At 57.1% G+C, this 25,244-nt stretch overlaps 1 long non-coding RNA gene across 1 annotated transcript; it reads left to right on the top strand.

The window, feature by feature from the left end:
- The first annotated feature begins 11,945 nt into the window (after positions 1 to 11,945).
- Positions 11,946 to 13,180, top strand: LOC129635026 (uncharacterized). Its single transcript, XR_008706077.1, has 3 exons — positions 11,946 to 12,088; positions 12,451 to 12,617; positions 12,834 to 13,180. It is a non-coding gene; the product is annotated as an uncharacterized LOC129635026 (long non-coding RNA).
- The last annotated feature ends 12,064 nt before the right edge of the window (positions 13,181 to 25,244 follow it).

Here is a 25,244-nt window from a genome sequence, read left to right as displayed (position 1 = left end):
GGTCTGACCGCCACCCTGACAGCCAGCCAGGAGCACTCCACGCAGGAAGCCAGAGGTTCTGCTTCGGGGCCCCATCCCCCGCCCCCGGGGCTCAAGGCCGCTCAGGAGACAGCCTGATAAGACCCTTGTCCCCCCTCTGGCCTTGGTGGGGAGCACTTAGCTGTGCCACCTGTGCAGCAGCCTGGGACGGGTGCAGGGGGCTGCCTCAGTGCATCTCGCCCCCGCTCCCCGGGGCCCCCCTCCGTCTAAATCCCGCCCCATCCCATCTTCTCTAGCCTTCCCCACCCGTCTCTGGTTCTGTCTGCCTTCTCACTCCTCCTGGTCTCTCCCATTCTTTGTATCTCCCCCCCAACCCTTCTACTCTGTCTTTGTGTGGGCATCTCTCTCTCTGTCTCTGCCCCTCTTAATCTCCCTCCCCCGATCTCCCAAGCCCTCTCTCTCTCCACCCCCCTCGCCCTCCTAGCTTCCTTCCTGTCTCCCAGCTCATCTTGCCACATCCTGCAGCTCCCCCCACCGAGCCTTGAGGAGAATGCTCTCTGTGGTCGCAACTTCAGTCTGGCGCATGGTGGATGGTTCTGGGCACTCTGGACACCAAACTACCTGCCAAGCCAAGGGCTGGGTTTCCAGAGATGCCGGGGAGCTGGGGCTACGCAGGCCAGGTGAGCCGTGGAAGCCATGGCCAGGGTCCAAGCGTCTTCATGGAAGCTGGAGGTGGTAGTGCTGTGTGGCCTAGGGCAAGGCCCTTACCCTCTCTGAGCCCGTGTCCTTGTCTGTAAAATGAGGAGAGCCATAAGAGCCTTCCAGCCCCTGGGTGGCTGTGGATGTGAAGCCAGCCCAGTGCTGGGCACATGGCAGGCCCTGGGTAACTGTGTGCTTCTTCCCTTATATCAGGGCCCTGTGGCAGCTCGCAGACCCACTTTCCAACAAGAGCAAACTACTGTACCCAGCACTGCCCCGCACAACCTCATGCCATCCTCACAGCCAGCAGAAAACGCAGGGGTCATCAAACCCATTTCACAGATGGAGAAATGGAGGGGGCATGAGCGAGGTGAGGATTTGAACCCAGCTCTAACCAGATCACATGTTTTTCCCCCTCTGCCCATTCATTACCCTCAGGCCACGACAGATCGCCGTGGCGGCCACACTGGACCCCCGGCTGGGCAGAGAGGTGCTGATAACTGTGGGCTGAGGGAGGGAGGGAAGGAAGGAAGGAAGGAAGGAAGGGAAGAGCCCGTATCTCCCCTGGTCATGCTAAGAGGCGGAGGGGTAAGGGGTATCCTCTGAGAAGGGATTTTAGAGGGGACACGGGGAAGATGGATGGTCCCCAGGCAGGGGGGTTAGGTAGTACCCACCATCAACCCACGCTGAGTTAACTAACCCGGATTAACCTACCCTGGAGTGGCTGCCAGCTACCCCAGGTCGCACTGTGATCAGTGTGATCAGGCCCTTCTCTGTGTCTGCTCAAGAGGAAGTTTCTGCTTGGGGCCCATGTATCTTTAATACCTCTCTAATATTTGTCACTGTCCATTTTTAATAGAGATGAGGTCTCAAGCTCAGCATTCTAGAATTTTGCTTATAGCTCCTTGTTTTCTTTATAATATTGGCACTTATTTTATGGCTTGGGCAAGTGAGGCTGGCTTTCCAAGTATAATACCGATGTCAAGCTTGCTTGATAAATGCATTTATGGAAGTCTTTAAAACGTGGGTTGATTTAAAGACAAATGGCAGCCCACTCCAGTACTCTTGCCTGGAGAATCCCATGGACGGAGGAGCCTGGTAGGCTGCAGTCCATGGGGTCGCTAACAGTCGGACACGACTGAGTGACTTCACTTTCACTTTTCACTTTCATGCATTGGAGAAGGAAATGGCAACCCACTCCAGTGTTCTTGCCTGGAGAATCCCAGGGACGGGGGAGCCTGGTGACTGAAGCGACTTAGCAGTAGCAGCAGCAGCAGGGTCACAATCCAGGTGGTATGAAGAGTCTAACATTTGGGAAACACTGATAGAAACCAGTGTGCTTGGAGACAAGGACACAGTGCCCAGATGGGGTAGGTCCTTGCCTGGGGTCCACCCAGGGGTCCAGCGGCCAGGCTGGCCCAGAGAAGAGGGAGCCCGGGCCTTTCCCTGTCACCTGGGCTGGGACGGGGGGCGGGGGGTTCCCCATCCTGACACGTCTGTCCTCTGCTCTCTGGCCGCCCAGGGCAGAGTGCAAGGAGGAGGAGGAGGAGGAGGAAATGTTTTCCTTCTTCAATTGGAAAAAATAACAGTGGGGCCAGGGCTGACAGGGAGGAAAGGGCCCCTGCCCTCCAGTCCCGTGGGCTGGCCTCCTCCGCCAGCACTTCCCCTGCAGGAAGTGATCCCCACACACCCCCTGCTCCGCGCACCGCTGTGGTGACAGGGACAGAGTCCTCCGGGACAACTCAGCACCCCAGCCCGGGCCCCCTGACAGTGCCAGGGCCCCCCTGCAGCTCCTCCTCGAGGCTCTGCCCATCTCACCTTGTTCACCCGGGAACAAGCCTGATGGCCGGGTTTTCTCAGCCCCATTTTACAGACGGGAACACTGAGGGTCAGGGAGGTGCCACCCTTTGCCCACAGCGGCACGGCTGGGCAGCCTCTGAACCCCACTCTAGGCCACTGTGACCCTCTATGTCCTGCCCTGGCATTGGGGACGCCTGAGTTCCAGGCCCAGCTGTGTCTGCCCCAGCCGCCTGGGTGAGCTTGGTGGCAACTGCCTCTCTTTGAGCCTCAGTTTCCTCATCTGGCAAAGGGGAGGGTAAGCAGGCTCCCAAGGCTGCGGCGAGAATGGAAAAACCGACACGTCAAAGGCCCGGCAGGTCAAGAAGCAGGGCGTCCAGTGACTTTCCAGCTCTGGATCGCAGGGGTCCTCCCCCCCAGCCCCTCAAATGGGATCATCTGTACCCCACTCAGGAGAGGCCCCCAGACCCAGATGACGACGTCACCCTCATATCAGCCGCCACTGAGACATGCTGTCGATGCCACGGCTGTTACCCACCTGGATGCAAAAGGTCGCCTCCGTTACTAACCTTCTGCCCGGCTCTCCCTCCCCTCTTCTCATCAACCTGAATGCCAGGTTCAGAGACACCTAGGGGCCTGCCTGAGGTCACACAGCAAAGAGTCGGCCTGAAGTGGCCCCTGCCCCCTCCCCCTCTCTAGGCAGCCCTGGCCCTCCACGCTGGGTCTCCCATCACTGTCTCTGCGTCCTATAGGAGTGGACATGGGTGGGGCCGGGTGACCCTCGAGTGGCAGCGTGGGCGGGGCCACAGGACCCATGACTGTCCTGGGTTTCAACTACAGACCCCTGGTGCTGCTGGGGAGGTTCGGTGGGTGTCTGCCCACGGCCAGCTCTGGGGAAGACCAGGGGGTGGACCTTTTTCAGGGTTCTGGAGCATTCCATCCCCCAGGATGGATGCCCTGGAGGGGGTGGCAGGGTGGGGAGGGGGCAGGTAGACTTCTAGGTCGGGTGTCAGGGCTCCCAAGGGGCGCCCACCCTCGCCTGTGACAAGCCCCCTGCCCGCTTCTCTCTGTCTTTGTCTCCCCGAGAGGCTGGAGGAAATGGCTCTCCTTCCTGCGTGTGAGAGACGCCCTCTCCCGGCTCTGGGCACAGCCCTGCCCTCTGGGGTGGGGACCCGGAGCCCCCATGCACCCACCCCGGGCGCCGGGCCTGCCAAGCCCCCGCGTGGGCCTTTGTGCTCTGTGAGTCGGATAATGGGCAGCATTCTCAGACGTCCAGTCATGGGTCTGGGCCCGGGAAAGGACCCCGGCAGCTCCACACTGAGGCCTCTGTCCGGCAGCGGCAGGGGGTTGGGGGCAGGGCCGCCCCCGGGGACCCCACCCACATTCTCGGGCTGTTGCCCGCTCCAGGGGGCCAGCTGCCTGGGGCAGGCGATCCCTGAACAGAGGGGAGGTGCCCCACAGATGGAGCCCCGAGGAGGCAGGGGAAGCCCAGAGCTGAGCAGGACGCTGCTGTTCACTGAACAGTCATGGGGGCTGAGCACCTACTGTGCACCAGACATGTCCCAGTCAATCCTCAGGGAAGCCATCGAAGGGCGCTGCTAGTGATCCCATTTGATGGATGAATAAACTGAGGCTCAGCGAGGCAAGGCAGTGGTCCTGGATTTGAACCCAAGCCTGTCTGGCCATCCTCATTCCAGCGGATTTTGAGTGAGCACCTACTGTATGCCCCAGGACCCAGCTGTGACGATGCCTTGAAGATACACAGAGGAGCGTTCAGGCAGCCAGGCCCCTGGGAGCAACCAAGGCAGGCTTCCCAGGGGAAGGGGCACCCGAGCCCTGGGGTTTACAGAGCCCTTATAGGATGACTCAGGATTGAACGTGAACTTCATCCTTCACACCGCATGGACTGTCAGGCCCATTTACGGGGCAGGAGAAAAGGGAAGTGACTTGCTCAGGGCCAGCCCGCTGCTCAGGTTGGAGCAGGAACTCCTAGGTCTGGCGTCCCCTCTTCTCCACGAGGGGAGCCCAGTCAAAGCTGTGCCACAGGCATCCTGTGGTCCTGGGTTCAGATCCGTCTGCTTCCCATGTGTGTGACCCAGGGTGAGTCCCTTTGGCTCTCCAGGCCTCCGTCTCCACACCAGTGTTTAGTTCAGTCGCTCAGTTGTGTCCGAATCTGCAACCCCATGAACCACAGCACACCAGGCCTCCCTGTCCATCACCAACTCCTGGAGTTTACCCAAACTCATGTCCATAGAGTCAGTGATGCCATCCAACCATCTCATCCTCTGTTGTCCCCTTCTCCTCCCTCTTTCAACCTTTCCCAACATCAGGGTCTTTTCAAATGAGTCAGCTCTTTTCATCAGGTGGCCCAAGTATTGGAGTTTCAGCTTCAACATCAGTCCTTCCAGTGAACATTCAGTGAAATGGTTCTCAAAGTCCCAGCCTTTCTAGGCCATGTGGATCAAAATGAGATATTCCCTAGAGCATGTGGAGCTGCCAGCCACTTGACCTGTGGTAAAGAATCACTCATATCGATCATTCAAGTCATGGATGGTGAGGAGACATTGCTGCTCCCCCGATCCCTCCAGCTCTGGCTTCTGGCCGCCCTGTCCCACCCCGCCTGGACGGAGCTCAGAGCTGGCTTGGGTGTCAGGTGCCCACAGAGGCAGCTCTTCCCCCTGCCGCCACTTCCTCCCCCTGCAGCCAGGGCCTCATCTCAAGACCCTTTTATCATCTCCAGACTACATGCTCCTCTGAGCCTCATTTTCTCTTCTGTAAAATGGGATGATGCATCTGCTTCCCGACAGAGTTGGCCCATGGCGTTTGGTCTCTGCTCGGGACAGAGCTGGGTCTTTCCTCAGTGGCTCCTTGGAGTCTGCTTAGCAGGTGTGCCTGGACCTGGCCTGCAACTGAACCGATTCTGAGACCCCTTCCACTCCAGCGGGGCACACACGAGAACCAGAAAGTCCTCCTGGCTCTAGGACAGGGCAGAGATGCTCTCATTGGCATGCATGTGTGGGCGAGGCTGGCGTGGATGAGCAGGGCCCAGTCTCACCGGCCCTGTGGCCTGCACAAGTCTCTAAAGAGAACCCAGTGTTCGGAGAAGACGCGCGTCTTCTTTTCTCGGTCATCTTGCAGGCGTCTCTCCACACCCAGCCCAGATGTCGCTTCCTTCCGAAAGTCTTTCCTCTTGAGCTCCCAGGCCTCCCTCAAAGTCTAGTCTACATGGCTGTCTTTCTGAGAGGACTACCTTGAGTCCTTCCTTCCAGAGGACTTTCTGGAGCAGTATCAGAAGCTCCTCTCATCAGATTGCTCACCTCACAGTAGGAGAGCATCTGTCTTCCCCAGCGGACTGGGTGGTCTTCCTGGGTGGACACGTGATCACTGCCTATAAACGTTAGGATGGATGGACCGCTGTGTCCCCACCCCAGGACATCAACCGAGCAGATGGGATGGTCACGCTGGCCGCTGGAGACCCCTTCCTGGGCGACGCCAGACACACTCTGCCAAAGCTGCCTCCACGACCCCCGCTTTGTCCACGTGGCCACACTGCCCGCCCCCTTCGCAAGACCAGGCCATCCTGCCCTGTGCCTGGAAGACCCACTGGCCCTCAAGGTGACCCCTCAGCCTGATTCCTGGTGTGGTTCTGAGGGTCCTGCGCCTCCTGGGTGGAATGAAACACCAGAACAGAGTTCTCCCTTCCTTCCTTCCAGCACCACTGACCAAGCACCTACTCTGCCAAGCCCTGGGGATATTATGGGGACCCTGCAGGCATGGTCTCTGTCTCATGGGGGAGATGGTCTTTAATCAAATAGTGCAAATAATCACATAACTGCGAAGAGCCACAGCTTTGACAAAGGGCAATACCACGGGGTTCCAGGAGGATTTCTCGTGGGGTGGGGGCACCTGAGCCCGTCTTGGGGTGAGCAAGGGCCTCCCTGGGGCAGTGACCCTTGAGCTGAGATCTTCAGGACGCTCACAGGAGAGCTTTCCCAGCACGAGGACCAGGGCAGTGGCTGGAGTGGGCAATGCGCGGCCCCTGGAGGCGCAGAGAAGGTGAGCTGGGGGCTCCGCTGGAGGGGTGTGGGGTGGGATGGGTTCTCCAGGCTCTGGAGGGCTAGGCAAGGCCAGGGAGAGCCCCCTGACTGCACAGCAAGTGCAGGAAGCCAAAGATGGCTTTCGGGTTCTTAGGAAGAGGGACTCCTGAGGACTAGGGGACGACGATGTGGTCTGTGGTGAGAAGAGGCAGAGTCCAGGCAGGGAGTTCCTAGGTTGGGGGCTTCACCAGCCTGGGGCTGCCTCTTCCAGAAGCTGAGAGCAACAGGCTGGTGGGAGATGCAGAGTTCAACTGGAGACATTAAGTCAGAGGGGCCTCTCTGGTCACTGGGGGCAGACTCTGCCCTGTCTGAAACTCGCAGAGGTGGGACGGCACCACGCTGCCCTTGGCTCTGAAGAGGCCTTCTCATGGACAGCTGCCCAGGGTGGGCGGGGCTGCAGCCCATCAGTTCACCTGCCAGGAGAGAAACATTGGGGGCCCACGGGGCACACTCTGGTAATGACTGTCCCCCCAGCTCCGCCCCAGCCTGCAGGAGCCCATCTCGGGTTGGCTCCCAGTGTGTATGCATTGTGTGTACGCATTGGGGGGGACACTAAGAGGGGAAAACATGGGCACGGTTGTGGGGAGATGTGTGTGTGTGTCTGTGTGCACGTTGGGGTCATGTGTACAAGGGTGGGAATCCGGAAACACGTGGGGGATGAGTGTGCAAGCTAAGCTCTGCATGGGTAACAGGCTGATGTGAGGGGATGGACACAAGAGCCCACGCTGTGCACTTCTTGCTGGGACTCCGGTCTCCGGAGTGTCCACTGGCCCTGGGCTTGCTGCCCCCAGGACTGCTAGAGGATTTCCTCCTCAAACTGCCAGATTTTTATCATCAACCGTCAAAAGCTCAATTTCTGCTTTGGAGGGTTCAGTCTGGTCCTGGGTGGTTCAGCCTGTGACCTTGAGTGGTCCAGCCTCTGGCCTTGGAAGTTAAGTTAGTATTAGTCACTCAGTCGTGTCTGACTCTTTGCGGGCCCATGGACTGTCACCCACCAGGCTCCTCTGTCCGTGGGATTCTCCAGGCAAGAATACTGGAGTGGATTGCCATTTCCTTCTCCAGGGGATCTTCCCGACCCAGGAATTGAACCCGGGTCCTCCGCATTGCAGGCAGATTCGTTACCACTGAGCCACCAGGGAAGCCTAAGGCCTTGGAAAGTCCAGCCTAAGGGCTTCCTAAGGCCTTGGAAGGTCCAGCCCTTAACCACAGGCAGGCCAGCCCGTGAGCATTACTCAGCCTGGCCAGAGTCCGCTGAGTTGAGGAACTTGGAACTGGTCCCTTGGGGACTTTTGGGTGACGCCATCTGTCATCTTACTTAAGCGCAGTCTCCACTGACCACAGCCAGGAGGCTCAGGATGAGCCAGCGTCCTCACCAGTACTTCCCCGCATCCTTCCCCCACTCCAGGCCAGAGTCTGAGTCCCCAGGGCCCGGGAGCCCCCCACCCCCAGGTCCTGGTATGCATGTTACGTTTCACCTCGACCCTGAAACTTCCCTCCTCGCCCTGGCCCCCTGGTTGAGCCTCCAAGGGTGCCTCTAAGAGTCGGTGCTGGCCTCTCCCCTTCCAGGCAGCCTTCCCTGATCTCCCAGGCTGGGTGAGTCCTCCCACTCTGTGGTCCCACGGCCCCCCACGTGGCCACCACCACAGCGCCCACACCAAGCGACAATGTGTCTGTTGCTCTGGCTCCCTCACCAACCGGGGGGTGTCTCAGGAGCTGGATCTTGTCGGGGGCATACCTGGGTCCCCCACAGGGACTCAGAGCAGGCTCACGAGAGGGAAGAACCAGTGAGTGAATGGATGGGCAAGGAGATGAACTAAAGTCCTCTCGCCACTTTCTTGGCTGGTACCCACTCCTCACAGCTCCAGGGCCCTAGTGTCTGGCTGATGCTCCCCACCCCGCCACACCGTGCTCTCACCCACCTGCCAGGGAAGGCCGACACCCATCCCCCCAGCCTGGGGAGGGTTTGTGAGTCTAAAAATACAGATTTTCCTATGAGGACGTGACTTGGCTGGGTTGATCATGCTGGCGTCAACTCATTCCCCCAGCTTAGGGCCACAGGCAGGGGCTGGACACTCTGGGTGCCCCGGGTGGTGTGGGGAGGCTTTGGGAACCGAGGGACCAGGTTTACAACCTGCCTGACCACTCCCCAGCTGCAGGACCTTGGACAGAGCCCTTCTCTCCCAGCCTCTGTTTCCCCTTCTGCAAAATGAGGGTGAGGCTGCGCCTCTCAGCTTCACTGGAGCCTCATCACCTTTTTCACAGCCCCGGGCGCACGGCAGAAGACCTACCGGGCCCAAGGCGGAAAATAAAACAGCTACAGTTTACTGAGGCTGCCCAGGAACTGCACGTGGATGATCACATTTATTCCTCTCAATAGCAGGCCATGAAGGAGGGCCTTCTATTATACCCATTCTGCAGATGGGAAGCAAGGCAGAGTGGAGTTGAGTGACTTGTCCACAGTCACGGACTGAATGCGTCACCCCACCTGGACCCAGCCCAGGCCTCCACTGCGTCGCACGTGGCACTGAAGACAGAACCTGGGAGGTGCCCAGACACCCCGTCCTTTCCTCCCATTTGTCCAGAGGGCACCCCCCTCCTCCCCTCCCATCAGTCTGAGGTGACATCATCCGTCCAAGCCCCACCCCCTCCTGCCTCTCCTGGAATCACTTCTCCATGAAGCAGCCTCAGGGAGACTGTCCAATTGCAAACCTCTTCACATTGTTTTCCTACAGCTTGAAACCCTGCAAAAGCTCTTGGGGGTAAAGCCCCATCTGTTTTCCTTCATCCATGACCCCTGAGGACTCCACCGTGGGCAGAGGCCCCCAGGTGCTCCCTGCACAGTGCTCACAGCACCCTAGTTGCCAGGTTATTTGGTGAGTGTCTTTAGACACCCGAGGGCAGGTCCACATGTTTGTTCACTGCCGCTGCCCCAGGGCTAGACCCCCAGTGGGTGCTCCTACAACCCTAAGGCAGCAAGGAATGGTCCCTGGGCTGGCCTGGTGTCCATCTGAACACAGACTTAGTGGGGTGCCCAGGCCTGGCGAGGGGTGGGCTGCAGGGACTTTGAGTAGCTGCTGGGGAGGGAGCCCCCAGCACTGGCCCAGCATCCAGAGGAAGCTATTTCTAGCTCCGGGAAACAGGAAGTGAGTCATGGCCGGATGCTCAGCACCTCGAGCGCAATTGATGAGCGCCTGGACGGAAAGGTCGGCCGTACCTCGGGAAGCAGGAAGGAGGCCTGGAGGAAGGGGATAAGAGGGGAGACCCTCTCCCCAGTGAAACAGGCCGCCCTGTGGGGCCCCAGAGGAAGCCAGTGAGCTCCACACGGATGGAGCCACCAGCCCATTGCCCCTCCGCACCTGGGGTTGGTCAGCGGGGCAGGAGAGGCCACCTGCCCGAACCTTCCAACCCAACTGACACCCATCGGGGGCCCGTCCCAGGGGGACCGATACTCATCTCATCTGCTCCCCTCAGGAGCATGGGCAGTCCCTCGCCCTGTTTCACAGAAGGCCAAAGACAGGCAGGGGCTTGCCAAGGCCAAGTCCACAGAGAGGACAGCAGGGGACTCGAACCCTGCCCAGTGTGACCAGGTAGAGCGCTCACAGAGGACAGGAGGCTACCACCACGAACATCTGGGCAGGTGTCTGAGGCCCCCTGGCTGGGCTCTAGACCCCATTCAGTCTCTATCTGAAAATAGTAAAGCCAAACAAGTAAACCCACCACCGCCCCAGGCCCCAACTTCCCTGTCTTCACTCAAGAGGCTTGGCTGGTCAGGCCAGAGTCAAAGTCTGGGGTCTGAGGCTGGGACGGTCCCCCCTGAGCTGAGACTCCCTGGGCAAGCGACCAGGGAAACCCCCTTCCTCCTGGCATCACAGCCTGGGGCCCCAGTATGGTTTTGGTCGGGTGGGGGGGGCACCACCCTGTGAACCTCCATCCGGGACAAGGGATGATGCCAGCGGGCTGCCGTCAATCCTGTAAGAGGTGGTGGTGGGGGGGGGTCCACAGGAGAACTTTCACTTCCTCAACTGGACCCATGTCATCCCATCCCTGCCTCTTCGTTCTCACTTCCCCCTCCATTCCACAGCAGGGGTGGGCATTCCCCCGCCCCTACAGGAATCGAGGGCTATGACATCCCGAGCTGCACTCTGGGACCTGGGCTTGGACGCGCCATGCAGCTAACGATGGGCACCCTGAGGGCCTGCCACCGAGGGTGTGCGCCGTGGGTTACAGGGTTGGGGAGAGGCAGAATCAAGCAGGGTGAACCCTTGATGTTTTCCTGGGTGCCTGCATGCATGCCAAGTCGCTTCAGTCGTGTCCAACTCTTTGCGACCCCATGGACTCTAGCCCACCAGGCTCCTCTATCCATGGGATTGTCCAGGCAAGAATACTGGGGTGCCATGCCCTTCTCCAGGGGGATCTTCCAAACCCAGGGATCGAACCCGGGTCTTTTACATTTCCTGCACTGGCAGGCAAGAACTTCACCCCTAGCGCCCCCTGTACCGGAGTGCTTTGCTGGGTGGGAGAGGAGAATTTGAAGTTTTTCTTTCCAGTCTCAATTTTCTAAGTTTCGTCAGAGAAACTTGTGTATTATTTGTGTTAAAGGCAACAGAAGACAAAAGCCACGGGTTGGGAGGATGTGGTATGGTGGGTATTTGTTGAGAATCAGAGGCCAAAAGCGCAGCTGCACCTACAAAGAGAGGGAGGGTGGGGCCCGGAGCCTGGGGACGCGGCACTCCGAGGGGAGACCACCTTGGCCCAGCCCAGGCCCTGTCGCCACCCCACAGCCCCGAGGGAGAGACTCAACTCCACCGTGGCGGGGTACCAGACGCTCAGAACAGCTGGCCACCTGTCGGGGGTCACCCACCCGAGAAGGGCTTACAGCGCCGCCCACCCCAGACCCTCCTCTCAGACACAACTTCCAGGGCTGGACTCACCTGGCTGGTCCGCAGGTCCCCTCTGAAAGGTAGCACTGGTGGAACCCCAGCTCTGAAGCTCCCCAACAAGTCACCACCCTGCTCGGTGCCTCAGTTTCTCCCGGGTACCCGGGGCAGAGCCAGCAAACGCTGCGCACGCACACGTGGGTCCGGACGCACCGCCTCTACTATTTGACGGACGTGGAGAAACCCAGCACCACGTGCATGCGTAAGGTATCCTCCGAAGGGGGGCCAGTATCTGCGCGTGACAGCCAGAGGTCCCCCCGCCCCCCATTTTATTATCCAGCCCTGTTCCTCTGTCCTTACTGAACCTCAAGGCCTCCGGACCTCAAGGCTTGATGGGAGGCAGGGGCCGTGCTCCTCTGGACCCACACGTGCCCATCCAGCGCTGACCCCACGTGATAGAGGAGGGATGGAGAGGTTGAGTGAGGAGCCTCAGAAAAGGCTCGTAACTGCTATTATCAGCGTTATTTACCGCAGGTTTGCGTTTGCAGGACCCTCCGCCCCTGGCGGAGGATGCCGGGAGAAGGAGAGGTGGGCTTGCGGGGGAACCAGACGCATTACTTGGTAGCTGAGTGGATCCATGTGAGTTACAGGTCTGGGGCTCCGCTTTCCCCTCCATGCCCCGGACCCTCCCAGCCAAGAGACCAGACCGCCTGGGCACCAAGCCCAGCTGCCCGCCTCGCTAAGCTGGTTAAAGCACCTGCAGTGTGCCTCCTGGGCCGGGCGCTGGGGCCGTTCAAGTTGGTTTCGCCGGGTAGGGCTGTCATCCCCATTTTACAGAGGAGGAAGCTGAGACTCAGGGAGAACTCACTGCCGAGATTGGCAGCCAGGGTCGTCGGAGTTCAGCCCTTGTGCACTCCATTCATACCCACTTCTGTGCCTGTACCCACCCCACCGCCCCTCCGCGACCCCGCCCGACTCGCCCTTTGCCTTCTCCACCGCAGATCAAGGGGCCTGAGTGGACAGTGAGGACCACAGTGTAGGGACCGGGTCCCCCTTCCCATGCTGTACGCGGCTGCTGTCCCCTGAGTGCTGAGCAGAGGAGAGAGCTGTAAACCAACAGGCCCAGCCCGCAGTGGAAGATGAAATGCCGATGAATGGGAGCAGGAAGGTGCTGACTCCAGTTTGTTTAGCCTGGGTGGGGGAGGTCAGGGAGGGCTTCCTGGAGGAGGCACCGGGGCTACCAACAGGGGCAGGGGCTGAGGTGGGGGGGGGGCACAGCCAGTGCAAAGACCCAGGGGGCAAGAAGGAGCCCTTCCTTCCTCCCCCGCCACCCCGCTCTCTCCTTCCTGACCGCCGCCCCCCCGCCCACGCCCATCCTCTCCAGCCGGCTCCTCCAAAGACCGGAAGTTGAGGTGGGAATCCAACCCCGCAGATGAGGAGAAACTGCTCCAAAGGAAAAAAAAAAAAAGAAAAAACACCAAAACCCTTACACACATTAATTCCATTGTTTCCACTCCGAGCTCCTGCCTGAAAAGCAAAAATAAAATCAAAATCAAACCCCAGCTGGGAGGCTTTCTCTGGCAAAGCCTTCAAGTTAGGGGGTTGAGTGAAGGAGGCACCACCCCCGTCCCCTGCAAACAGAGACCCCGTGCCCCTTGGACCTGCGCCTCCGCCAGCCCCTCAGTGGGGTGAGCACCGTGGGGGCCGGTTGCCTTCCCTGGCCCGTTCACTCAGACCCCTTCACACCTATAAAACTGAGGGGCTGGGCACACAGCGGATCCAGATTGGAATCTGGATCTTTGTGACCCCCAGAACGCACTAGCTTGCCCCCAGACCACGGGGCACTGGGAGCAGGTAAGGAGGAGTAAGTGTTGGCAGGGGTTGCCTCCTGCACATCCGGCTGGCTCTGCTCATATGTCCAGCGACGGGGAGCTCGCTACTCACAATCAGCCATCTTCGCCTATTTGCGTTGTCAAGAGTTGTCTGTCCACTCCTGCCGCACCCCGGGCCTGGCTCCTAATCTCTGATAGCGACACACCGGGAGGGTCTGTGGGGACCAGGACTGAAACGGCAGCCTGGTGGGACACTTTTCGGAAATGGGAACAAGAAGTGGGAGGCCACAGGAGGAGAGTTAAGTCTGGCCCCTCCTGGCACTGTGGTCCCTTGGGGGAGTCCCCTGGAGCCTCCCTCCATCCCAGGCCTTTCACGGCCCCGTGGGCAGTGTCCCCGTCTTGTGCCAGGCCCAGAGGGCACGTCTTGTCTCCCTAGGGGCCTCTGAGGTGGGCGTGATTAGGCCCATTCTACGGATGGGGGTCAATGAAGCGCCAAGGCCGGCCAGGCCAGACCCCATGCGGGGGCCCTGGCGGCCCCCTTCCCACTTCCCTCCAGGGCTGACCTCGGCGGCCCCTGGCCGGGCTTTTCCCAGAGCTGAGGCCGGAAGCGCAGGTCCCGAGTGTTTGTTCAGGCTGGGCCGGGGCTCCGGGCAGGCGAGGAGGAAACGGCCGCAAGATGTTTGTCCAAGTGGTGGTGGTGGGGGGGGTGTCAGGATCCACAGCCAGGAGTTGGGAAGGAAGTGCCAGAGGAGAAGTCAGCCGGAGTCAGCAGGCCTGGGGCCTCGCCTGCCTCTCCTGGGGGGGCAGGGCTGCACACAGTAGGCACCTGCTGGATAAGGAAGCCAGGGCCCCACACCCCCCCTCTCCTGCACCCCGCCAGCTCTGTCCTTTGGGAAAACCTCCTGGCCCCGCACCCCGGAACAAAGAGTCTGGCTGCTGCGCCCCGCCCACCATGCCACCCAGGTCCAGCCACCAGCTTCCAGCCTGGACTGGGCAGTAGCCGCCTCACTGGTCTCAGCCCTGCCCCCCCCCCCACTCTTCTCCCCTCCTCCTCCCCCCCACCCAGTCTATTCCCCTCCTGCCTCGGCGCCAGAGGGATCCTTATTAATATGCAAATCAGATCTTGTCTCTTCTTGCTCAACACTCAGCCAGGCCCCCACCTCCCCAAGAGCAAAAGCCATCTGTCAGGGGCTAAATTGTGTCCCCAGATTCACATCCTCAAGTCCCAACCCCCAGCACCTCGGAATGTGACTGGATTTGGAGACAGGGCCTTTCAAGGGGGTGATTAAGTTGAGGTCATATGGGTGGGCCCCAGGCCAACGGGACCAGTGTCCTTATAAGAAGAGATTAGGACACAGACAAGTCTCCGCACAGACCGTGTGTGGCCAGAGCGATAAGGGGGCCATCTGCAGGCCAAGGAGAGAGACGTCAGGGGAAAGCAAACCCGCTGACGCCTTGACCTTGACTTCTGGCCTCCAGTGAGCCCGGTAGGGCTCTTTGTGACCCCATGGGCTGTAGCCCGCCAGGCTCCTCTGCCCATGGGCTTTCCCAGGCAAGGATACTGGAGTGGGTAAGCCATTCCCTTCTCCACGGGATCCTCCTGACCCAGGGGTCCAGTCCAGGTCTCCCACATTGCAGGCAGATGGTTTACTGTGTGAGCCATCAGGGAAACCCTCTGGCCTCCAGAACTGCAGAAAAAGAAATTTCTGTTGTCATGCGGCAGTACTCTGTCTCTGCCACAGAAGCCAACCAAGGTGCCTTCTCCCCTGGTGCCCTGGCCGGTCCTGGCCCCTCCCGCTGTCCCTGTGCTCTCTCTTCAGTCCACCTGGCATGCTCTAATCCCCCGGCCTTGGCCCTTGCTGTTCCCTCTGCCTCTTAAGCCCTTTCCGCGGGGCTGCTGGCTTTTCATCACTCAAATGTCTGCTCCCATGGCCCCCTTCACAGGGGCGCTCTCGGCTCATCGGGGCTGTCAACCACCTCTCCTGAGGGACTGGCACCTCCACCAGGGCAGCGGGTGGTGCTCCGTGCCAGAGTGGCCCGCATACAGCACACGTGCAACGAAGACCTGCTGAACGCTGGGAGGCAGGCCCCTCCTAGCCCCACCTCCCCATCTTCCAAAACTCAGAGCTCAAGGGGCTTGGGAGGCAGGACCCGGCCTCCAGGAGCCGCCCATGTTCAGGAGGTGGCCCTGCAGCACGGCCTGCCTGCCTGCCATGCATGGGCTTGCTGCCTGCCTCCCACATCCTGGGCTTCTAGACAGCACCTGTGTTCATTCCCCTCTTTCCTCATTTGTTTTTCAATGACTCTTCCGGAGGCTCTGCTGTAGGTCGAACGCGGTCCCCCCTACTCAAATTCATCTGTTAAGTCCTAATCCACAATGTGATTGCTTTAGGAGGGGGAATCTTTTGCAGGGTGAGTAGTCGTGAAGGTGGAGCCCTCATGAATAAGGATAGTTGTCATTCTTCAGTCGCTCAGACTCTTTGGGGCCCCATGGACTGTAGTACCCCCAGGCTCCTCTGTCCATGGGATTTCCCAGGCAAGAATACTGGGCTAGGTGGCCATTTCCTTCTCCAGGGTATAACCCTGTAAACAGTCACGTTTGACATCTGTCCATTTCCCTCTAGCTAAATTACATCTTGATAGGAAAAAAAAAAAAGCAAAACCTTTTTTTTTAAAAGCCACCACTCCCCTTGTCGGCCACTTGCGGGACGGGGCCGGGGGGTACTCATCTCCTAGGGCGCCGCAGTCGTGGGGGCCACGGGAGGCTCCGCGCGCGGGTGCTGCCTAGTCCCTCCCGGGCCCGGGACGTGTGGCCCCGAGCCGCGCCGGCCTCCCCGGTGCCCCCTCCCTCCCGCCGGGGCTGGGAAAGGCCGGAAGCGGCGCCGGGTGGGCGAGGGCCATTGTCCGCACGTCCGCTCCGGCCCCGCCCCGCATTGTCCCGGGGGTGGGACCCTCCGCGGGCCCGGGGCTGGGGGTCCCCCGGGTCGCGCAGTGGCGCCTCCCCTTGCCCGTGCCGCTCCCTCCTCGTTTGCGGGAGGGAGGCCAGAGCCAGGGACCGAGCCCCGCGTGCCCCGCCGCGCCGTCCCCAGAGGTCACTCGGCCACCAGCTCCCCCTTCCCCTTGGGGCTTTGAGCCCCTCCGAAATCACAGACGCCGCTGGCGGGTGGGTGGGTGGGGTGGGAGGAGACATTCTCTCGCTGAGGGTCACGTGGCTGCAAAGCTGGGGAATCGGGGAGACGGGGCAAACCTCGGCTGTCCTTGCCAGCGCCCCCGCTTTGAACGAGGGAAACCAGAGAGGGTCTCGTCTGCAGGGGGTCCCCATTCCAGTGAGGGGCGGGGGCAGAGGGGGTGCAGAGCATCGTTTAGACGACAAGTAAGTGACTGCACCGTTGCACAAGCTGGGAGACCGGTGAGGGAAGACTCAGCGAGAGGGGTGGTCGCCGGAGGCTCTGGGCAGGTGACATCCTGGCAGAAAGCACGGGAGGAAGAGGCAGCCTCGAGGGGCGGGGTGGGGCGCAGTCGGTGCAGAGGAGCCGTGTGGACCGAGACCCCGGTCCGAGGCCGGCTGGGGGAGGCGCCTGGTGGGAAGGAGTGAAGTCAGAGAGCCGACTCGTGGGAGCCCAGACTTCAGGGGCTGCATCTGAGTCAAACTCGATGAAGAGACAGGCCGGCAGTTTGCTGAGAATAGAGAAGTCAGGAAGGCTTCGTTTCCAGCTATGCTCGACGACGACATGCCCTCTCCCGGCCTCGCTTTCCCTGGTTGCAAGTAAGCATCCGGGTTGGAAGACGCTCTGAAACTGACTCCTCTCCAACCAACATTACCGCAACCTCACCTTGGTTGCACAAAAAAGGCGCCTGCAGTGGTTCACAGATGGCGGATGGACCTAGGAATGGAAAATCAAACCTGTCCAGCCAGGGATGCCCTGGGCGGGAATCTCTGATCCGCCGGGAGCCGCTGCGGGAGGCCGGAGTTTAAATGTCTCCGCCAGGGAGGGTGCGCTCCCCTCAGTAGCCGCCAGGCGGCGACAGAGACCGGGCTTTCAGCGCCAGAGTCTTTCTGAATCGTTTTCAAAGTTACAGAAAAATTCTGAGACTAGTAACAGAGAGCTCAAGGACTTTCTTAACTAAGATTCATCAAGTGTTAGCATTCGGACCCCCCTCTACGTATATTCAAGTCCCCCCGCCCCCACCTCCAAGCACGGGGAGAGTAAATTGCAGACGTGCTGCCCCTTGAACCCTAAATCCTTCAGTTTGTGTTTCCCAAGAACAAGGACATCCTACTACACAACCGCAGTACAGCTTTCAAGATCAGGCGATGTAATGGTGATGCAAGACTATTATGTACTCTGCAAAATATTACTCAAATATTGCCAGTTGTCCCAACGAGGCCTTTTATAGCATTCCCGTACCCCATCCCCATTCCAAATCCTGGATCACATTTAGTTGTTCATTTTTATGTTAAATGAAATGTATTCACTAAGCCTTCTCAGGCTGAAGTATTTGGAAAAGATGCATGTGAAGAGTTCCAGCCTCACCCTCCTTAACCACATGGCCCCGGGGCAGGTCCCACTCAGGTCTTCTCTACTGAAAGGTAGCAGATTCTGGGCAGGGTGTGTGGGAGAGGCAGAGCCGGCCAGAGAATGCACTTACAGCCTGAGATGGAGTCTTTTTCATTCTTCCTGGCCTGAACCATTTCTCCAGGTCCTTTGGCCAAGGGCTGCTCCCCAGCCATTCACCAGGGGTTTCAAAGGACTCCTTGAGGAAACGGCTTCTTGCTTTGGGAAACAAAGGCAAATGCCCCCAGCTGGCAAGGCCAGGGGAAGTCCTGCGCTGGGTCTGGAGAGGGAGCAGGGCTGTAAGGGCTGCCAGTACTGGGAGATAAATCCTTTGGCCAGTCCAGTGGCTTCCATTTCTTGCTTGCAACAAATGGCAGGAGGGCCCACTCCTTTTGTCAACTAACAGAGAGTAATCATAATGTCTTTAACTTTTATTACAAAAAATGGAATCATGCACAAATAATAATACCAAGCACCAGGTGGCAACAAAAAATAACTCTTTCTGATGGATTACTATTGATTTCTGGTGTAAAACGCAAATGGAAGTAACATGGTTAATGTTACTCCAGGACTCCTTCCTTTCTTTTCTGTTCCTTATTTATGTGACAAGATTTCTGAGTGCTTATAGCCGTAAAAATAAGAATGAAGAAGAGATGGAGCTGTAGAGATAAGTAATACTTCTCCACTAGTACACAAGACGGGGGAAATCCAGTTAAACCATTAAAAATGGAATGTGAAATAATACTTTGTGTAATCAGTATCTATCAAAACTTATAATATTTATAGTTTTGATCAATCATGTACTAGTATTTGTAATCATACCTTTGCAGAATAACAGTTTGCACTTAGTGACTTAGGAGCACAGAAAATTTTTAAAAATTTAAAATCGGTTTATATCCATAGTTGTCACAGAGAAGATGGTGTGATCAGTAAGCGACTTTCAGGCATGAGAATATACTGTTGAGGACTTCCCTGGGGGTCCAGTGGTTAAGACTCTGCACTCCCAATGCAAGGGGCCTGGGTTCAATCCCTGGTCAGGGAACCAGATCCCGCATGCCACAGCTAAGACCCAGCAAAGTCAAATAAATATATATATTTTTAAAGTGTATTGTTGTTGTTTAGTTGCTAAGTGGTGTCTGACTCTTCGACCCCATGGACCGTAGCCCACTAGGCTCCTCTGTCCATGGGATTCTCCAGGCAAGAGTACTGGAGTGGGTTGCCATTTCCTTCTCCAGGGGATCTTCCTGACCCAGGGATCAAACCTGCGTCTCCTGCGTTGGCAGGTGGATTCTTTACCACTGAGCCACCAGGGAAGCCCACAAGAATAAGTTACGTTGGGCTAAAACCTTTTGAGAGGAGCGGAACTGAAGACAAGTTTCAGAGAAACTGAGGCGAAACCTCATTAATACAGAGGAGCTCGTTTGTGTGCTGTCTACACGAGTGCCGGCGGGGCCACTACGCTCTTCAGCTTCACGGGATGTGTAACGTGGAGTGATCAAACAGTTCAAGCTTACAGTGTCCATATTTAACATACCCTGAAAAGTACACCCTGTGTACCCACTTTGGCTTCGACATTGTCGATGTCAATTTTTGAACACGTAAGAGGGTGCGGTGTTTCTGAATTCTTTCGCGGGGGCCGCCAGCTAAGCAGTTTGCAGTTCTCCGATGGGTGGGTCCAGGCAGCTGGCTCTGAAGTGTCAGGCCAGGCTCCCTGCAGACGCAGGCTCCTCTGGGTACTTGTTCCATGTCCGGGAGATGTCTACCTCAACCGCTAACTGTTTCATACCTGAGCACAGTGAGAGTCTGAGGTCTCGGAGCAGAGGAACCAGCCCCTCCCAGGTTTGCTCACAGCCCCAGCAGGGTTGACAGTCATGTAACTGCTCAACCACCACTCATGGTGTGATCCCGGAGCCCTGCTCAGCTGCCGCTGGGCCCCAGACAGGGAGAAGGGACTGAAGACAGCTTCCTGGTCTGTCTGGGGGCTGTGGGGAGAAGGGCTGGTCAAGGAAGAGTTCTGAGAAGCGGGGCTCTCTGAAGGAAGAAGAGAAACGCCAGAGCAGATGGATGGAGGACACGGCTGTGGGAACAGCACGTGTGAAGGCATGGAGGCAACAGCGAGCGCTTTGTCAGGCGAGGCGAAGAGCGTCCAGGATGCCAGCAGGGCTGCTGGACTTTTCACTGACTATCTAATGCCTCTTGGCTGCTGATCTGGGTACCTGACAAGGTGACTCACGACACCCTCCTGGGCTTCCCTGGTGGCTCAGACAGTAAAAAGAGAAAAAAATCTGCCTGCGATGCAGGGGACAAGAGTTCGATCCCTGGGCCGGGAAGATGCTGTGGAGAAGGGAATGGCAACCTGCTCCAGTGTTCTTGCCTGGATAATCCCATGGACAGAGGAGCCTGGCGGGCTACAGTCCACGGGGTTGCAGAGAATCAGACATGGCTGAGCACACACGCAGTCCTTTGGGCAAGACCCCGACCTCTCTGACCTCATCAGCAGAATACCGTTCACACGACACTGCGCCATATGAAATGGCCATGTTTATAGCTCAAAAACACAGCTGGGTGTTGGAACTTCCACACAGTTCCTCCTTAGATTGGGCTCCCAAAGGGTGCCTAGTTGAGAGGAGCATAGGTATGTCCTACACAGTGAACCCCGGCGAGGACCGCGTGGCCGGCTGCAGAGCTGGGCCGGGGCCCGGGGTGCTGGGCTATGACCCGCCTCACCTCTTTGCCTGTGTGGACTCTCTCCCTGCTGACAGCTCTCAGACGTCACACTCACCTGCTTCCACAGCCCAGGAACTGGAACTGACCCTCCTGGTCCCTCGCTCGATTCTGACGATGCGGCCACTCCCATGCAGACAGCACTGCTGAAGCGCAGGGTGCTGTGGTCCCGGAAGGGAGGGCACTGGCGGACAGTCTCTTACAAGTCCACCGTCACGTGCATCTCCTGGCTGCGGGCAACAAAACCCAACTCAAACTAGCTTCAGCAAGAAAGGGAATTCACTGGGTCATGAGAGCTTCCCCAGTGGCACTAGTGGTAAGGAACCCGCCTGCCAAGCAGGAGATGCAAGAGACACGGGTTAGGTCCCCAGGTTGGGAAGATCCCCTGGAGAAGGGCATGGCTACCCACTCCAGTATTCTTGCCTGGATAATCCCACGGACAGAGGAGCCTGGTGGGCTACAGTCCCTGGGGTCGCAGAGAGTTGGACACGACTGAAGCGTGTGAGCACGCAGGCACTGGCTCCTGAACCGGGAGCTTCTAGAACTGAAACTGGCTTCAAGCATGGCTGCATCCAGGAGTCAAACTGGTTTGACAGGAACCTGTTTTGTCCTTGTCTGGGCCTTGCCTCCCTCCCTCTTGACCTCGGGCTGTGTTCCTGGAGGCCCTGGGCACACAGGGCCCCTGTCAATAACAAACAGAAGAGCTCCTCTTTCCCCACTCAGCCAGCAAGAGCCTCCCGACCCACGCAGATTGCCCTGCCTGGAATTACTGGTCCATCTCCTGAGCCAGGATCATGGGATTACTTCGCCTGAATGGCAGTGAGAACGAATGGAGGAAGGTGTTTCCTGACCCAGGGCTCGGTTACTGGAGGAAGCCATGCGGCATGGCAAAAACCACGCGTAAAGCAAAGACGCCATTCGGTGAGGGGGCTGCTGTAACGGAGGGGCTGGCAAAGCTGGCATCCCCTGAGTGTGCGTGGGGGAGTCAGGGCAGGCTCCACAGGGAACAGGCTGCTCACATCCCCAGAAGGTCACACACAGAATTGCCATGTGAGCCGGCAAGGTCTCTCGTAGGCGTACACCCCGAGAGAACTGAAAACAGGGACTCAAACCAGTGCGTGCGGACCTGCGCCCATGGCCGCAGGGTGTCTATATAACATATAGCACTTGGACGGTGGAAACGGTCCCAACGGCCATCAGGCGGCGAAGCACGCCTGCCTCTATGACAGAATCTGCTTCAGCCGCGGGAAGGAGTGGAGTGCGGAGCCACGCCACAGCATGGATGAACGCTGAAAACGCGCTGAGGGAAAGGAGCTGCCAGCCAGAAAGGTCCCGTTTTGGATGACTGCATTTGTAGAGAACACCCAGAACGGGGAAACTCTCAGGGACACAGCCCAGGGCGGTGGCCGCAGCATGTGGAAGGGGGGCGTGGGGGACACCCGCGCGTCGGGTGCGGCGTGGGGGCACCCGCGCGTCGGGTGCGGCGTTTCCTTCTGGGGCGAGGACACTGCTGTCACGCCAGGCAGAGGCGGCGACGGCCCCAGCGCCCGCCAAACGCCACCGAGCTGTTCTCTGTAACCTGGTTCCTTTTAGTGGCGGGAGCCACGTGGGGCCGCGAAGGCGGCAGGAAGCCCGAGAAGCAGTTGAAGAAGCAAGGAGGAGATGGAGGAGGAAGATGAGGCGTTTAGGCACAGGCAGGAGGAAGAGGGGAAGGAGCTGAAAGCGAAGGCCTCGGGGAAAGGCCCCCCCCCGGTGGAGCTGAGAAATCTGGCCAAAAGGGAAGCTGGGCCTTGTGCCTGAGGCGACGATGACCCTTAGTTCCATTCCTGTGTAAACGGCTGGATTCGCTGCCACAGTATCCGTTGCCACCTATAGCTAGAAGGAAGTGCTGTCATGGAACCTATTCTACATTTAAGAATAACCTTAAAAAAAAGTCACACACTGGTTCATCTTTAGCTCTTCTCAGCCGTTTCTACCTCAGCTATGAGATGCATGTAAACCCAGTCCAGAATCCTGCCAAAGTGTGCTCTTAAGTCTGTGTTCTATCCTGATCTCTGTACCACCTGAAATTAAACCAACTCATTTGAAATGAGGGGGAAAAAAAAGGTTCATTTTATGTCATGTGAATTTCACCATAGTTAAAAAAAAATTTTTTTTTTTGACCAGGAAAAAACCCCAAAAGAACAAATAATGTATGCTACCTGGTTATTTCCTCCCTAAGGATCCAGTTTGAAGAGAGATGGGAGGGGAAGGCAAGTATGTGGATGAGGCAAGACTGATCACAAGTTGGTGACTGATGACTGAGGTTTAGGACACTATTCACTGACGGTCCCTGTTGGAAAAACTCCTAAATAAAGAGTTAAATACAAGAGTAGGTGCTGTCAGGCAGACAAACAGGGCTGGGGGAGGTCACTGCAAGAAGGAGAAGATGAGCAAAGAGGCCAAGGCGTGAAGGGAGCGTCGGGGGACACCGTTTGTAGGAAGCCAGGCTTCCTTCTCTCTCTCTCCTTCCTCTCTCTTTTAAATAAAATCTTGGTGTTAAGCACCAAGAGTCTCAAACTGCTTGATCAGCAGTCACAAAGCCCAAGCACCTACCGTACTTACTGGTGGTGGGGACCCAATAAGTCCTGGTCATTGAGGACCCAGTTAAACTTGTGAAAGTCGCTTACTTGTGTCTGACACTCTGTGACCCCATGGACTGCAGCCTGCACGGAGCCTCTGTCCATGGGATTCTCCAGGCAAGAATACTGGAGTGGGCTGCCATTCCCTTTTCCAGGGGGATCTTCCCAACCCAGGGGTTGAACTTGTATCTCGTACATCGGCAGGCAGATTTATCACTGAGCCACCCAGGAAGCCCATTAAAAAAAAGTGGAAACAACCTGAATATCCACCAGCCAATGGATGGATAGAAACGTGTATCTACACAATGCAATATTATTCAGCAGCAAAAAGGAACGAGGCGCTGAAACACGTGGCCACACAGATGATCCTTGACAACGTCCTATGTGCAAAAAGCCAGGCACCAAGGACCACGTACTGTGTGATTCCATTTATGTAAGATGTCCAGAAGAGGCAAGGCTATAGACAGAAAGTAGATTAGTGTTCTTCGGGTTGGGAGAATAGCGGGGTGACAGTTTATGGGTGGGTTTTCTAGGGGATGAAAATGGTCTGGGATTAGTGGTGCTGGATGGACCACTGAGCAGAACACTTGAAACGAGTAAACTGCATGTTACCTCAATAAAGCTTCTGTTTTCCAAAAAGATTAAGTACAGTAGTCTGGGCTATTTTAGGGCAGGGGCAAATAGCATAACACTCCAATTACCCAACTCAGCTTCTCTGGGCTGGCAACCTGGTCATGATAATTAAATGAATTTCAGCAGGAAGTGTTTCATTTATGTTCTGGAAGATACCTACTGAAAATGTAAGAGGGGGGGAAAATGCTTCCGGTGCATGAAGCAGTGAGATTCAGGGTCTCTGAGTCCAAATCCTGCCTTTGCCATTTACTAGTGAAATGACTGGCCCAGAGAATAAAACCTAAACACCTATCTGAGTTTGCTTTCATCTGCAACATGGCAATTACACAGCATCTCCTCTTCAGAGCAACTGTTAAGAATTAGAAATAAAACAAGTGCCACTGTGCCTGGCACAGACTAGGGATTCTATGTGTAGCAATTTAAAAAGTCTACCTTTTTTTAACTTGGGAGAAATTTACATTTATTTTTACTTTCCCACATCACCTATCATGGATTATGAGAGGCTTCTGTATCTCCATCAGGAAAACGCAGCACCACTGAGTGACTACTGTACCTACTGGAGAACTCAATCTTCTGTCACAGCGTTAAGAGTGCCTGGATTTGGTCCCACTGGCCCTCTTTGAAATGACCTAAAATTCCACTTTTCAAAGAGGACTCACCTTGTGCCAGGCGCCGAACCAGGCACTGAGGACATGGCCACCGACACAGCACCATCCTTACCTGTGGTTAAGAAGTCACCAGTAGGGACTTCCCTGGTGGTCCAGTGGTTAAGACTCTGCCTTCCAATGCAGGGGACGCCGGTTTGATCCCTGGTCAGGGAAGTAAGATCCCACGTGCCTCAGGGGCAACTAAGCCCCTGCACCACAGCTAGAGAGAAGCTCACCACAGCCAACGATCCCATGCAGCCAAATACGTAATAAATAAATATATAAAAAGAAGTCCCCGTTAGAGTCTGTCGTTAGCCCCTTGGCCCAGTGTACCTGCGTCCATCTGCTAGTTTCTGTTCTCTATGGACGGGATGCTCTCTCTTGCTGTTTCCATGGTCACAGTATTGTTGACACATACTGATCCCCCCCTCCCCCAAGCCAACTTACGATCTAGAGTTGGCAACAGAGAGCCCAAATTCTGGCTACTGGTTCTTTCGTCAGATAAGAATGAGAGATGGGACATAATCTGAAGGGATCCAGATGAGTGAGAGAGGTCCATGTCCTCAAAAAGTCCTCAGTCTATTAATAATTCCATGAAGAATCAAGACTGTTTGTGGAGCTGGGTGAGGTACTGTGCAATTATTTAATCTCATCCTTACAACCTCTAAGGTATAGTGGTTATTATAATGGATTTTCTTCGTGGTTTGTTGTACCCTTTTAACTGTCTGAACAGTTACTGAGTCTTCTAAAAGAATATTCCTTTGGACATTTTTAAGCATTCT

Source organism: Bubalus kerabau, chromosome 20 (assembly GCF_029407905.1).
Source record: "Bubalus kerabau isolate K-KA32 ecotype Philippines breed swamp buffalo chromosome 20, PCC_UOA_SB_1v2, whole genome shotgun sequence".
NCBI lineage: Eukaryota > Metazoa > Chordata > Mammalia > Artiodactyla > Bovidae > Bubalus > Bubalus kerabau.
This window is presented reverse-complemented; position numbering and strand designations above follow the sequence as displayed.